Raw genomic sequence first — 16,373 nt, forward strand, 5'->3', positions numbered from 1 at the left:
AAAACAACATGTATAGAGTATTTTGTATTTGAATCTGACAATATGAGTATATTTACATAGGAAATTTCTTGAAGGCTGTAATCTGAGTTGTTTGGGTGGTTGTTTCATTTAAATTTAATGTGTCTATTTTTGTTGTGTTAATATTTGTTTATATTAAGAAGCCATTACTTAAGTAATAATATGTTACTGAAGGAGAAAAGGGAAACTGTATTTTGTCAGCAGCTATTAGCAGCTATAGATGTTAATGAATAAAAGGAAGAAATGGTAGACTTGCTCTTTTTAACTAGGTTTTGTTCTGTGTAGAAGTTCAGTGTTGCGTATCATTGTGGAATCATCAGCTCTCTGAGGACATGGTGCCCAGTCCAGCATTTTCATTATCTTTTCAAAAGATTACACACAAGATTCATTAATAACATTGGTGCACAGTTTGCCTGGAACCTGTGTTTATTTACTTAGTTTCATGTTTGGCACTTAAAACAAACATCACCTTGATAAAATTCTCATTTCATCTCAGAAGGTCCAAATATCAGGTCTATCTATACCAGAAGGAGTTCTTGGTTTATTCCCCCAGACTCTGGAGTAGCAATTACCTTTTGAAATAGCAGACTCCTTCAGCTTTGTGGTTATTACATTAAACAACAAAGAAATCCTATTTCCAACAATTTTTTTTACATTGTCTATTAAGCATAGGGTGTAACGAAGCACATAGAAAGGTCATAAATGTGGTTTGTGTAATTTGGAAAAACCCCTTTGAAGATCTAAGCAGAATACAGGAATGAGTCACTAGGAGCCAGTTATAGGTCAGAATCAGCAAACAGATGGAGACGTAGGTAGGAGAAAACCACAGATGATTAGATGACCATGTTTTCCAGGCAGGTAGCCCATGTAGGATGACTGCCACATACCTGGCCCTCACGAAGGTGTGTATCTAGAGTCCATCTTTGTAGGTTTATCTCCCCAAACAAACCAAACTTTCCCCTTGTTAGAGTCAGGGAAACAGCAAAACTAAGTGAAAGTACTGGCAATGTCGAGAATTTCACGATAGGGCTAACCTAAGAAACACTATAGCTTGGTATCAATTGTTAATATAGCAATAAATGTTAGGTTTTGGCCTTAGTACAGCAAACAGAGTAAGGCAAGGATCAATAGAAATACAAAAGATGGGGCAGTTTGTTTTGAACAAATTCATCTAGGGGGAATGGGAATGTAAAATTGCCAGGGGCAGATGTCTAACATTCAAAGAGATCCTATCAAAAATGCACATTTTGAAATTCAATTTTTTTGTGCTTAGTTGAAGTCATTGGATTTAATCATTCTCAGGGAAAACACCTACAGAAGCAGTTAAGAAGATTTAGGGATGAAGTGTGAGAAATATCAGTGTTACAAAGGTGAGTAGGGGAAGAGATAACTCCAATAGAGAAAACAGAAGGGGGGAAAAAACCCAAAACCTAAAATACACACACACACACACAAAAACCCTCCAGAAGTGTGGATATCATGCAAACAATGTGTCAAGAACACCATAAAAAGAGAGGAGTGATCGACAGTACTAAATACAATGAAAGGTGCAAATAAAATGGCTACACTTCACCGAGACTTAAAGAAATATCAGGGAAATTCATCAAGAAGAGTTTCAGTGGAGTGGTGTGTTCAGGAAGCAGATCATAAGCTGCTGAAGAAATGGTTGGAAATCAGGAGTCAGAAAAATGATTAGAAGCTAAGGATAGAAGTCAGATTGGTGAATGCATTTAATACTTACAGACGTGATTATGACATCAGTGACTTGATAAGAAGGTCTAAGTGTTTTAGCCAGACTGTTATGCCAGGAGACACAGAGACCAGCCGAGACCACTGAAGCCGGATTAAGGGAGTTTTTATTACCCGTTGGGACCGCACAGTTAACACAGAACTCTAGATGTGAGGCCCCGAGACCAAGGACTCAGAGCTTTTTTTATGAGCAAGCAGGCAAGCAGGCAGTACAGTGCAGAACTGAGTGGTTATTGCAAAAAGGCTACAAAGTGATCAAGAGAGCAGCCCTTATCCTGGTTGTAGGAAAACACTTGTTATTTTGAAGGCAGGGTTTAGGGTTTAGGGGAGTTTCAAGGGAATGGCCATTATCTCAAGGACCAAGCATGCAAACTGTGTCATGAACAACCATTAGCAGAGGACATTAACCCTTGTCTTCTTAACTGTATTTTCCTTGCACCTGAGGACAGTCAGGCCCAGAAGGTAAACTCTGGGTCCAGCTGGAAGGACTGAGGCTAAGTTCATGTGCAACAAGACAAAGACTGAAGTACAAAGCCTTAAGTATATTCCTCCGTTGTGTACAAAACATTTCTCACTTATTAGTGAATTTGGCATGTATCAAAATGCTCTGTTTTGCACCAAAGTGAGCAGTCAGTAAAAATCAGAGAAGGGCAACAACAGTTTGAGAAAATCATAAGAAAGATCTGGGAAAGAATTTTTTATTTTTGAAAAAGTGTATATCTTTATTTTGGGAGAGAGACATAGAGAAAGCGAGTAGGGAAGGGGCGCAGAGAGATGGAGACAGAGAGAATCCCAAGCAGGCTCCAAGGACTACATTATTTAAAGAATCCCTAAAAATTTTACATTTCTCAAATACAGATCATGACCATTTAGTAGAGTATGAAGTCAATTTGATGATATTTAGATTTATTTTTAATGAGATAAATCAGAATAGAAAGCATCAGAAAGCAAGGTAAACAAGTGTTTTATTTTTATGGACATTTTTTATTTTGCTAATATGCGTGTGTGTGTGTGTGTGTGTGTGTTTATGTTTCTGTGTGTGTGTGCATGTATACTGGAGTGCAGTACAAAATGTGCATCTTATCATAAATTGTGGTCAAAGTATTTGAAAGCTAAGTTTCAGACCTATTAAATGACATAACAGCAGGGCTGTGAGCATGAATAATTTAAAAATATTCATTATCAAGGAAAACAAAATACTACATGTAAAAAACATTGTTTGGCTTTTCTAAACAAACCCATTGTAACATTGTTTCTACCCTCTTCTCAGATCTTCAATTCCTCGGTTTTACCTGCAGATTGGGCAGAAGTCAGGACCCAGGAATGAGAAACCGTACTGTCCCTAATCACTTTCATCCTTCTGGGTTTGACAGATGACCCTCAACTACAGATTCTCACTTTGATATTTCTACTTATCACCTACAGGTTGAGTGTAACTGGAAACTTGACAGTCATTCTCATACTAATAGATTCTTACCTTAAAACGGCAATGTGCTTTTTTATCCAAAATGTTTCCTTCTTAGAAATCTTCTTCATTTCTGTTTGCTTTCCTAGATTCTCGTACAGTATATCAACAGGTGATAGAACTATTACCTATAATGCTCGTGCATGCCAGCTTTCTTTTTATAGATCTTTTCCGTGTAACAGAATTTTTCTCCTTGTCCCCATGTCTCTGACTGATGTGTAGCCATCTGCAAACCCCAGTATTCCATGACCATCATGAACCACAGGGTGTGAGAAAGGCATATCTTCTCCTGTTGGATGACTACTTGGCTGATCATTTTCCCACCACTTAGCTTGGGACAGAGCCTGGAATTCTGTGACTCTAAGGCCATTGACCACTTTACCTGTGACGCTAATCCTATCCTGAAAATATCATGCTCAGACACATGGTTCATTGCTCAGATGGTTATTGTTGGCTGGGTGTTAGTCTTTATCATTACTTGTGTGTGTGTGTGTGTGTGTGTGTGTGTGTGTGTGTGTGTGTGTGTGTGATTTTGTCCTGCCTGTATATCATCAGAACAATTCTCTGATTCCCCTCTGCCCTGCAAAGGACAAAAGCTTTTCCTGCCTGTTCTTCCCACATTATTGGAGTTTCTGTAACGTATGGCAGCTGCATCTTTGTCTCTAGCAAATCTTCAGCAAAAGATGAAACGACCATTAATTAGGGAGTATCTATACTCACTGTTTCCATTTCCCCCATGTTAAATCCATTTGTTTATACTCTGAGGAAGCAACAGGTGAAACAAGCCTTTAATACCTTAGTCAAGAGAATTATACTGCTCTCAAAGAACTAGAGGAATGTGGGAGTCAGAATCCCTAAGCGTATTTTCTTCAACTTTTATCCTGTTTTGTCTCTTCCTGATCTAGATTTGGCTTTCCATTCAGCACTGACCTTAATCAAGTCACCCTCCGCATCTCCTTATAAGCTAACGTCTTTGAGAATGAGAATCTTTATTAAGAAAACATGAGAAGAGTTGTTTCAGGAAATCTAAGCATGATCTCATATTATCGTTTCTTTACCAATGCTGAAAGGACTGGGAAATATCATACTACACATGATATGTATATATGTATCCCATAGAAGATTGGGAAATATCAGAAAATATTGGTTCAATGGTATACAGCATTCATCCAGAAAATAACCACTCAAGAACAGAAATAATCTTAAAAAAGAATCAATACTTTTTCTAAGTGTAACAGGCAAAAATTTTTCTAATTCTATATATTGTAAAACAAGGAATATGTATAAAGATTTAAAATTTCAAAAGATCATTTACTGATGAAGAAGCTTTAAAATCACCAAGATTCTCATATTTTATTGAACAGATCCAGTACAATATCAGTTATTTAAAAATTGCCAGAATGTACATGAATGAAGGGTATTTTAATTAAGCAAACAAATGGCATCAGGTCCAAGGGAACTCATATGGCTAGAAGAGTTATAAACAGATAAATAGCAAGCAAAATATACTAGGAATGGAGAAAAGAGAAATGGAACACAATATGAATGCTAATATCAATGAAATCATTTGCTTTGAAAAATTTTTAATATTTATTCATTGTTGAGAGAGACAGAGAGACAGAGAGATGGAGAGACAGAGAGAATGACAGAGCAGGAACAGGGGAAGGGCAGAGGGAGACACAGAATCTGAAGCAGGCTCCTGACTCTGAGCTGTCAGCACAGAGCCCGACGCAGGGCTCAAACTCAGGAACTGTGAGATCATGAACTGAGCCGAAGTTGGCTGCTCAACCAATTGAGCCATCCAGACGCCCCATGATTTGCTTTTTAAAAATGAAATCTTTAGTCACTTCAAGAGTCCAAAATATGCACCTAATGATAGCTCTCAAAGAAAAATCAACATTTAATTACTCACTAAATTTTCCCCCAACTTCTACTTTTACAGTTCCTATTACAACATCCTATTACTAACAATGTTAGCTCTTTTCTGATAGGCCCATGGATGCCTGAAGCTTTTTTCATTTTTACAAAACGTATTTACCCTCTATTGTTTCAACTAGATAATTGTTGCTGATCTGTCTTCAAGTTCACTGATGTATCTTCAGTCATCTTTATTAATGAGGTCAGCCAGTGAATGTTCAAAATTTCTGTTCTTGTATTTCTAAGTTTAGTTCATTTCTAAGTTTAGTTCATTTTATAACTTTAATTTCTTTGTGAGATGTCTATGTTTTCATTTTTCAGAAAAGAATCCATAATTGCATTGAGGCATTTTTATGAGGACTGCTTTAAAAATCATGTTAGATAATCCACAAATTTTATTCATCCCGGTATTGGCATCTGTTGATTACATTTTTTCATTCAAGTTGTGGTATTTCTGGTTCTTTGTGTTATGAGAAATTTTGGATTATATTTTTGATTTTCTCATATTTTATTATAATATTCAGAATCCTACATATTACATTTTTTTAAGCAGCCAGTCTCTTTGTTAGGTGAAGCACGAGACGAGGTGAGTGTGTATGTTTGAACTCTTGCCCTGCCAACACCATCCTGAAAAAGTGGAACTTTCTGTCCATGTTGCCTCATTGCAGATGGGTGGGGTGGAAGTTCATCTTCCTTCTCAGCCTTGATGACACCTCCACACTGAAAGTAGGGCATTGATTCACACTGTCTTTTAGCCTTTTGGTGGCTGTGTACACTTAGCCACCCCTCCCCCTCCCACTAGACCCTGCTACCATAAAGGAGAGACAAGCAGAGGTTTGACTTACATCACTGTTGCTGCAAGGTGGGGTTTCCCAGTTCTGTGCTATTTTTTGCTGGCCAGGGTAAGTGGATGAGTGGGGTGTCAACTAGCCCATTTCACATCACTTCATCCCACCGATGGTAGGTAGAGATGTAGGGTCAGCTCCCCACTGGGCCATGCTCACACAGAGACAGGCGCAGTAGTATCCTCTACTTCTACTTCATACAACATTATTCTGACTTGTTAATGCCAAATTGGAGTGGAAGCTCCACTGCCCAGTGGCCTCACTTACACTGTAGAGGACCAGAGTGTTGACCAGACCTAGTTTGCACCGTCATTCAGTCTTGTTGCTCTCAGGTGGGTGTGGAGTTTCAGTTTCCCATTAGACACCAATGACAGCAAGGATGAAAGAAAGTAGAGTGTAGTCTCAAATAACCATCTCCAGGTGGGAGTGGAGGCGGACTCAACACCTACATGCTGATACTATCCTGCAGAAGGAATCCAAGCATTGTCTATTTCCATGGAATGAAAATGAAAGCTCAGCTTCCCACTCAGCCCACTGTCAGTACCCTGCCTGGGAGCTCAGAGTGAGCTGCTTTCATTGTGTAGGGGATGGAAAACCTGCTCTTCTCTTGGCTCTGATAACAGTATCTTGATGGAGGAATTAGAGATGCACCTGCGACAAACAGCTATCTTCTCAGGCCTGGCATCATTGCTAGGTAGAGGAAATCCCTGCAATACCACTTATGCAGAGTGGGAAGGTGGAGTTGGAGATCAGCTCCCTGTTGGGTTCCGCTGAAGCTGCAGAGGTTGAAGTGTGAGTTAGTTTGGCTGGAGGAGGGCAGCTATTCCCCGAAGTCTCTGCATTGTTAGGTCACTTTTTCATGGTCCTTTGGTTTGGAGAAAGGCCTTTTTGGGGCCTTTTTATAATTTTGTGCCTGTTAATGGTTCTGGATTGAAAGCTTCTGAATTTCACTGTGTGGGATATACAGGAGGTGATAGAAAACCCAGAAGTCCCACTGTCATGTTTTTCCTCAATCTTGAGGTCCCTAGGAAGTCTTCCTCCTCCTTTCACCTTTCACAGTCTTCTTATGCTTGTTTGTTGTGTTCTTTCCAGGTTTTTTTAGTTGTAAGATCTGTGAGGAATGCTTCTAGTCCATCTTTGCTGGAACCAAAAGTAATCTTTATTTTTTATTTTTAATTTCTTAATTTTTATTTATTTTAAATAAACACAAAATGTTTATTTATTTTTGAGAGAGATAGAAAGACAGAGCAGAGGAGGGGCAGAGAGAGAGAGAGGGAGACACAGAATCGAAGCAGGCTCCAGGCTCTGAGCTGACAGTACAGAGCCCAACGTGGGGCTCAAACTCATGCTCGAGAGATCATGACCTGAGCCCAAGTAAGCCACCAACTGAGCCACCCAGCCACCCCAATCTTTAGTTTTTAAGGACACCTTCATGCAGTATAGATACTAAGCTGGCAGCTTATTTATTTATTTGCTTATTTTTGTGTATTTATTTGTTTATTTATATTGAGGTATGATTGACATAGAAAAATGTTATATATGTAATGTATTCATCTTGATGAGTCTGAAGTATATACTCATGAAAATGTCATCATCACCAATGCCATAAACTTATATTGTACTCTATAGTATATCTCTAGGATTTATTCAGCTTCCATGTCTGAAAATATGTACCCTTTGATGAATACTCCCCCAATTCTCCCTCTCCTAGTCCCTGCCAACTAGCATTCTCTTCTCTGTGTCTATGAAGTCAGTGTTTTCAGATCCCACATATAAGTGAGATTAAACAGTATTTGTCTTTTTCTGTGTGAGATCATATTTTATATATTTATATAAATAAACATATCAATACCAAGATTAATCATCATTTAATACAGCATTACTTTCATGTAACTGCATAAGCACATTATTTTCAGCAGGAATCAGCATTTTCCAGCTTAAAGAATGATTTCCTTCCATATCCAATTTATAAAGGTAAATATTAACATCTACAAAACATCTAAAACATCTTGTTGGAAGCTTGTCAAGAAACAGTATTAGAAAATTCCTGAATTTAATAATCATACCAAGCGTGCCTGTCCTAGAAAAATTTGCCAAACACATTTCTTGGCTCTACTGTGCATAAAAATGGTCTCTGATGCTCAGATCAAGTTGAAGATCTTTCCATAAGTTGCTGTACCAAATGTTGAAGTGGTTTGATTTCCATCTGAACTTTATTTTTCTGCCAAAAATGCATCCTTTATTAATGCTTATAATCTGGGCCTTCAGGATCCCCCCTTTTATTTTTGTTACTTGGCATTTAAAATAAACTCTGATCTGTCTAGTAAATTAAATTATGACATATAGAAGAAAAATGCTGAAAGTGTAGTTAATTATTGCAAAGTGACCTTGTCTGTGTAATCACCACCTAGTTAAAGAAATAGAACTTACTAAGATACTGAAGATTTCCCCTTTACCTAAACAAAACACCCTCCCTCATGTCCCCAAATTTAACCCATATCCTGATTTCTAACACCATTGATTAATCTTGCTTGTTGTAAGCATTTTGCAAATGGATATCTTATGATATGCATTCTTTCATGTTTGGTTTCTTTCACTCAACATTGTATTTGTGAGATTAATACATGTTTTTGCATGTGGCAGTAAGGTGTTTATTTTCATGGCTATAGAGTACTACATTGTATGGATATACTTCATCCATATGTGTATTAACCATCTGGATATCCTCTTTTGTGAAGAGCTGTTCAAATGTCTTGCCTGTTGTGTTAGAGTCATCTGTCTTCTTACTGATGTGTAAGAATTTAAGATACATTTTCTACGAGACCTTTGTAAGTTGTATATTTTGCATATATTTTCTCATTATATTGATTTTTTACTTTCTAGTGTTTTTTGATGAATGAACTTTATCAGGTTATAAACTGATGTGATGGTAAAGTAGTTCAACTTATTAGACTTTTCTTTTAAACTCAGTGCTTTTTGTGTTCAATTTAAAAAATATGCTCTATCCCAAGATCATAGAGATAGTCTTGATATTCTTCTAGTTCTCACTTGAAGCTTTCCTATTTTTTTATGTTTTTTTATATTCAAGGTTATTTATTAAGGAGGCTGCATGGCAAAGTTATAACTGGTTAATTACCATACTCTGTTTTCCAGAGATATAGTCATCCATGTCAGAGCAACAGATGAGTATGTACTTGATGAGAAGCATATCCTAGAAAGAAAGTAATCTGTGCATACAACTTCAGAAATTATTGATTTTTAAAAAGCAGCTTTATTGAGATATAATTGATACAAAATGCACATGTTTAATTTACAATTTGATGTCTTTCAACATAGTCACATTCCCATGAAACTAACACCACAACCAAGGGAAAAAACACATCACCTCTAAAAGTTTCCTCAACCACTTTGTTTCTTGAAAAATATATTAAGTGCTCTTTAACAGGATATCTACCCTCTCAACAATTTTTTAAGTGCACACTACAGTATTGTTAACCATCGGCTGTACTTTGTACAGCAGATCTCTAGAGCACATTCACTTGCATAAATGAAAATTCATACCCCTTGAGGAACAGCTCCCATTTCCCCACCCAGTAAACTCTGATAGGCACCATGTATTCTCTACTTCTGAGTTTGATTATTTCAGATACCTCACATAAATGAGAATACACGGTACTTGTCCTGTGAATGGCTTATGTTACTTAGGTAATATCTGCCAGGTTCATTTACATTGTCCCATAAGATAGGATTTCCTTATTTTTAAAGGCTAACTAGTATTTTATTTTACATATATAACACTATTTCTTTTTTTTAAATGTCTTATTTATTTTTGATACAGAAGAGACAGAGCATGAGAGAGGGAGGGGCAGAGAGAGAAGGAGACACAGAACCAGAAGCAGGCTCCAGGCTCTGAGCTAGCTGTCAGCACAGAGCCCGACGCAGGGCTCGAACCCACAAATGTGAGATCATGACCTGAGCCAAAGTCGGAAGCCCAACTGACTGAGCCACCCAGGTGCCCCTATAACACTATTTCTTTAACCATTCATCATTAATGGACATTTAGGTTTTTTTCATATCTTGGTTGTGGTGAATAAAGCTGTAATGAACTTGGAAGTGCAGAGTTTTTGATTCCAATGCTTTGGATAAATAGCCAGAAGTGGGATTTCTGACTTTTATGGTGATTCTATTTTTAGTTTTCTGAGGAACCTCAAAAAAATACTGTTCTCCATAGTGGTTGCACCAATTCACCTTCCCACCAACAGTGTACAAGGGTTCCGATTTCTCCACTTTCTTACCAACACTTTATTTTTTATAATAATCATCCTTTTGACTTGCATTTCCTTGATTATTGGCGATGTCGTAACACCTTTTCTTGATTATTTCTGTTATTTTCCTTATTATTGGCAATGTTGTATCTTATCTTATACCTGTTGGCCATTGGTATGTCCTCTTTGGTGATATGTCTGTTTAGTTCCTTTGTCCACTTTTAAAAAGATTTATTATTAATTAATTAATTAATTAATTAATTAAAGTAAGCTCTATGTCCAGTATGGGGCTTTAACCCATGACCCTGAGATCAGGAGTCACATGCTCCATCTGTGGATCTGTTTTTTGGGAGAGATTAACAATTAAATTGGTAGACGTTGAGTAAAACAAATTACCTTCCATAATATGGGTGAATTTCATCCAGCCGTTGAAGGCCTTTATAGCACAAAGACTGACCTCTCTGGGCAAACAGGAATTCTACTAACAGGCTGCCTTTGGACTTGAATTGCAACCTACCCTGAGTCTCTGGCTTGCTGTCTAGACATTCAGATTTTGGACTTACCATACCTCCACAGGTGCATGAGCCAATTCCTTAAAATAAATGCCTATCTGTTTATACACATCTCATTGTTTCTGTTTTTCTGGAGAACCCTAATATACATGACATGGAAAACAGACCCTACTGTGGCACCCAATAATTTCTACCTCCTGGTGTCCATGCCTTTGTGTAATTCCTCCCTTTGAGTACAGATAGAATCATTTACTTGATTCTAACCAATAGAATGTGAAAAATACAGTGGGTTTGTTACTTCGTTGATTTGGCTGTGTCATATGACAAAGGCAATGTGATGCCTCTCCCATGATTATGTTACATCATATAAGACTCTATCTTAGCAGGCTGAAGCAAAATACTTTTCCTGATGGCCTTTTAAAAGCAAGTTGTTATAATGTGAACTGGTTATGGAGTGGGTCACATGGTAGGGAACTGCAGGTAGTCTCCAGGGGCCAACTGCCTCAGTCAATATCAGCAAGGAACTGAATTCTGCCAACAACTATGGGTACTTGGAGGAAGACTCCAATCTTTAGGAAAGAGGGCAGCCTGGCTGATGCCTCGATTATAGCCTTATGAGACTTTGAATGGACGACCCAGCTAAGTTGTGTACAGACCTCTGACCCCTAGAAACTGTGAGATAATAAATATTTCCTGTTTTGGGGCACCTGGGTGGCTCAGTCAGTTGAGCATCTGACTCTTGATTTTGGCTCAAGTCATGATATCACCATTTCATGGGTTTGAGCCATGCATTGGCCTCTGTGATGATGACCCAGAGCCTGTTTGGGATTCTTCCTTTCTCTCTACTCCTCCCCTACTCATGCTAGATCTCTCACTCTCAAAATAACTAATAAATAAACTTTTAAAAAGTGCACTGTTTTAACTTACAAAAGTTGGGGTAATTTGTTATTCAGCAAGAGAAAAAATAATATAGATGGGTAGTGCTAAGTGCTATTGGCATTTTAGAAGAATATAATAAGAAACTTCAGGCTACCAAAAAGCCTGAAGGCCTACCTGGTAGCTTGCATAGAGGCTACCATCTCTTATAGTGAGAGTGCAAGGAATATTAAAGATCATGCTTTAGTAGTAGAAAAATATGCCATGTAGAGCATATGTTGGGTTCAGTGAGAGAATCATAACAAAGGCTTGTAGGGTTCTGAGAGACAAGACCAAACCATCTTCAATGGAGAGTTACACACTTTTTGAAAAAACTCCTGGTATACTAATGGGCCTTGGTAGATGCAGAGTATATGACCATGGGATAGTAAGTGGTTATGCTTCTGGAATTACCAACCAAGAACTGGGTTTGGGCAGACCAAGCATGTTATAATATTGAGCAGTCCTGACAGCACTACATCCTAAGGTGCAAGTGGTACATCTGGGATAGAGCAAGAGCTTCTTGTACACAAAGGGACAGGGAGGACTGCATGGCACCCATGTGATACACTTAACAGTCATTAATCAGAAAGGGCCATGTAATCATATGGCAGGAATATGGAAGGATTCTTTTCTTTCCTTTATCTTATTTCATTCCACATGTGGTTTCACCATTTGAAGGACCTAATAAATATTATGAACTTTAAATATATACTTTCTTACCTCCATAACAATCTTGAATTATGTGTTCTTTTTCCCACCTTACTACTGACATGTATAAGAACTAGTTTAATTATGTCTTAGCAGCAAGAATCGCTAATCACTAATACCACAGAGCTAAGACTTGTGTGTCTGCACTAAGAGAAGAAGAGTCTTGGATAGGATGTAGAAAGATGAATCTTGAGGGCAAGGTAATTTTTTAGATAACAAATTAAAGGATCTATAACTTTTATTTCTCAAAGCCTGAATCTAGAGAATATAGTACAAATATTAAAAGAAGAGTAAATAGATTTTATGGGTGCTCCACATAGAAAGCAGCCTGTGCATTTCACCATGGCGACTGCAACTTAGTGGGATTCACTACATGGTACTAGATTTTAGGGCTAAGATTCCTAGGCCCTTTCTTTCCCAAAGATTTCCAGTTAGAAGCATAGCATGAAGCAGAAGAGCTACTGGACATGAAAGGACGTGCAGGTGGGGCCAGTGGATATTTTCTTGGTTATTGCCTAGAGGAGCTTCTACGTGGTTTTGACCAAGGACCTTTGTATTACCTGGGTTGCAGGTAGGGTAACAACGGCTGAGGATATGTTTAAAAAAAAATTTTTTTTTTGAAAGAGACAGCGCAAGCAGGGGAGGGTCAGAGAGAGAGGGAGACACAGAATCTGAAGGCAGGCTCCAGGCTCTGAGCTAGCTGTCAGCACGGAGCCTGATGCGGGGCTCTAACCCACAAACGGTGAAATCATGACCTAAGCCGAAGCCGGATGCTCAACTGACTGAGCCACCCAGGCACCCCCTCATTTTATTTTAAAAAGCGTTTTCAGTATTCAATGATTTCCAGTGGACAGAGTGTGAGTAGGATTGGGGGAATGAAGATTCATTTCCCTTCATGTAATTTTTAGTATACGAAAAAAACTTATTAATTCTTTACCTCTGGCACCATGTCTGCTGATCCATATGGTTCAGTTCCTTAGTCTTGTAAATCAGCTTGTAACAGCCCTCTACCCTTCGGTATCCTTGGGATTTCTTGCCTGTTTTCTAGCTGCCTTACTCTCTTACCTTGTTCCTTTCTGACATAGAAAAGGATGAGGAAAGTTAAAAGATTTTGCTGATTTGGTGGTTGTAAAAGCCTGGTTGCAACTTGGACTTTCTGATTCCTGGTGCAGCGCATGTCTTCCCAGAGCATCAGATAAACAGTAGAAAATTATGATGAAAGAAAGGGGTCGTGGAGAAGAGGCACCAATTTGAAAGGCCAATTCTGGGCACTTAAAAACTATTCTTTATTCATTGGTTAATTTTGTAAGCCTTTGTGATTGAGACTGGATTGTTTTTGTACCTAGAAAAAAATCAATATAGTGAATATCTTGGATAGCAGAATAGAATGCAAGGTTAAGCTGTCACTGACATTGTATCTGTCCCATTAGTCTTTTTAAACCTGTTAAGCTGGCATTCCAAAAAGGAAAACAAATGCACACAGACATACACAGAGACACACAGATGGTAAGAATATGAAATTCTGTTTTAAAGGGTTTTTAAAATTTTTTAAATGTTTTTTTATTTATTTTTGAGAGACAGAGAGAGACAGTGCGAGCAGGGGCAGTTCAGAGAGAGAGGGAAAAACAAATCTGAAGCAGGTTCCAGGCTCTGAGAAAGCTGTCAACACAGAGGACAACACAGGGCTCGAACCCACCAAACGCGAGATCATGACCTGAGCTGAAGCCAGTGCTTAACCGACTGAGCCACCCAGGTGCCCCTTTAAAGGGTTTTAAAAAAGGAAGCTGTACAACTTTTAAACAAATGATATTAGAGGAATATTTTAGCCTCTATTTGTATCTCCCTGAATAGTGAAAGAGTTAGACTAATGAGTTTTATTCAAAAGAGTGCTAGCAGGGTCATTCCTGTAGACATAGATCCTCATCACTGATGTTCCTAAGAAATTTGGGACTCAGATCAAGAAATATCAGTGCAAGAGGTGCAGCCAAGCACTCCTATGATAATAATTGATGCTGTCTAAATTTCTTAGTCCTGTAAGTAAAAACTGGTGTATTATTATAAATGTTTCCTACAGATTTATTCCCATGTTTTTCTGGGAATAGACCGAGGTAGAAAATTAATCTATGTATCAATAGTGGGCACTAGGCATAGTAGAATGTAACAGTTTTATTTTTCCCTAATTGTATATTGTTCATAGTTATATATACATATGATAATATATACGTTATACAATATGTATACAATACAGTAATATATTATATATACAATATAATACAGTAATATTTGCTCTATGTAATAAATGTATACATACTATATGTAATAAATAATATATGTACAATAACATTATATAGGTAACTATAGATATATATCTATGAACAATATACAATTAGGGAACAACAATACTGAGGTCAGGAAGTCTATTATAATTTGTCATTCTGTCTTCACTGGTCCTTTAGTTCTTTGAGATAGATGCAATCGTTTTGATCATGTCTTTGAAAGCTTGTACCACTTGCTTGTTTCTCAGAGTATAAATGAAGGGATTCATCACTGGGGCAATGGATGTGGTAAGCACTGACACCACTTTATTAATAGCAACCCCTTCTTTTGCATGAGGTTTGATGTAGATAAAGATGCAGCTTCCATAAGTAATAGAAGCCACAATTATATGGGAAGAACAAGTAGAAAAAGCCTTTTTCCTTTGCTGGGCAGAAGGGAATCTGAGAATGGTCCTGATGATGTATGTGTAGGACAGGATTACACACACCAGGGTCAAAATGAGTGTCAGCACAGCCAGGACCAAGACAAATCGCTCTATAAACTCTGTGTCTGAGCAGGTGATCTTGAGGATGGGAGCAGCATCACAGCCAAAGTGACCTATGACATTGGATTCCCAAAACTCAAGCTCTAAGCTCATGATATAAGGTGGGAGCATGATGGTCAGAGCTCTGTAACATTCAGTAAGGAACCTGATGCAGAACTGCTGTTAATAATGATTCTGTAATGCAGGGGTTTGTAGATGGCCACATAGTGAGTGCAGGGCATGGCCATCAGGAGAAAAAAATTCAGCCACACCCAGGGTGATAACAAAAAGTGAGTGGCACAAAGATTATAGGTTACTGTGTTGTCCCCAGGGCAAGGGCATACAGATATTTGGGAATGCAGACAGTGGTAAAAGAGATTTCTAAAAATGAGAAATTGCAGAGAAGGAAGTATATAGGAGTTTTTAGGAGGGAACCTGCAAATGTGAGGGTGATGGTCAAGTTTGCAATTACACTAAGCAGATAGATGATGAATAAAAAGACAAAAAGCAAAACTTCTAGATTCTCTCAGTCCTTACCAGGATGAATGTTGTTAACACTATCATTTTTCATCACTGACCTCTGTCTTTTGCATCTTCTGTTGGTAAAAATGAGATAGAAATGGGACATGGAAATGGATTGAAAACGTGAGTAGAGTGAGCATGCCAGGCAAGTGAATATTATTTCATTTGAGAATGGGATTGCATTGGTGGTGCATGTTACTTGGAAATTCAGGCAGTAATAAGGCCAGAAAGGTAGTATTAAACCTTTTTTCCATTATATCAATGATGCCTATGGGACTAGGACTAGAAAGATTAGACAGTCACCTCCCTTCTAATCTCTCCAAAAAACTAAAATCTGGGAATGAACCTCTTTCTGATTACATCAGGCACGTAGAAAAACCAAAACAAAACCACTGTCATGAATCATATAATGGCAGCAAAGGAACAGCATAAGTACATTGCTTTGGGCCATGGAATCTGGAGCTTGATTGTCTGGGTTCAAGGTATGATTCCCTCAGCATGTGACTTTACACAAATTATTAATCTCTGTGCTTCAATTTCCTCATATATAAATCGTGGATAATAATTAAACTTATTTTATAGGGCTGTTAACAGGAATCAACCAGCTAATCCATTCAAACCACTTGGAAAATGCACATACAATAAGCACCATAT

At 38.0% G+C, this 16,373-nt stretch overlaps 2 pseudogenes; one reads left to right on the forward strand and one right to left on the reverse strand.

Annotated features, from left to right (window-relative positions):
• The first annotated feature begins 3,090 nt into the window (after nucleotides 1–3,090).
• LOC115305167 lies at nucleotides 3,091–4,064 on the forward strand (annotated as a pseudogene).
• Nucleotides 4,065–14,849: 10,785 nt separating this feature from the next.
• LOC115305695 overlaps nucleotides 14,850–16,373 on the reverse strand; it is a 24,532-nt pseudogene continuing 23,008 nt past the window's right edge.

Source organism: Suricata suricatta, chromosome 10 (assembly GCF_006229205.1).
Source record: "Suricata suricatta isolate VVHF042 chromosome 10, meerkat_22Aug2017_6uvM2_HiC, whole genome shotgun sequence".
NCBI lineage: Eukaryota > Metazoa > Chordata > Mammalia > Carnivora > Herpestidae > Suricata > Suricata suricatta.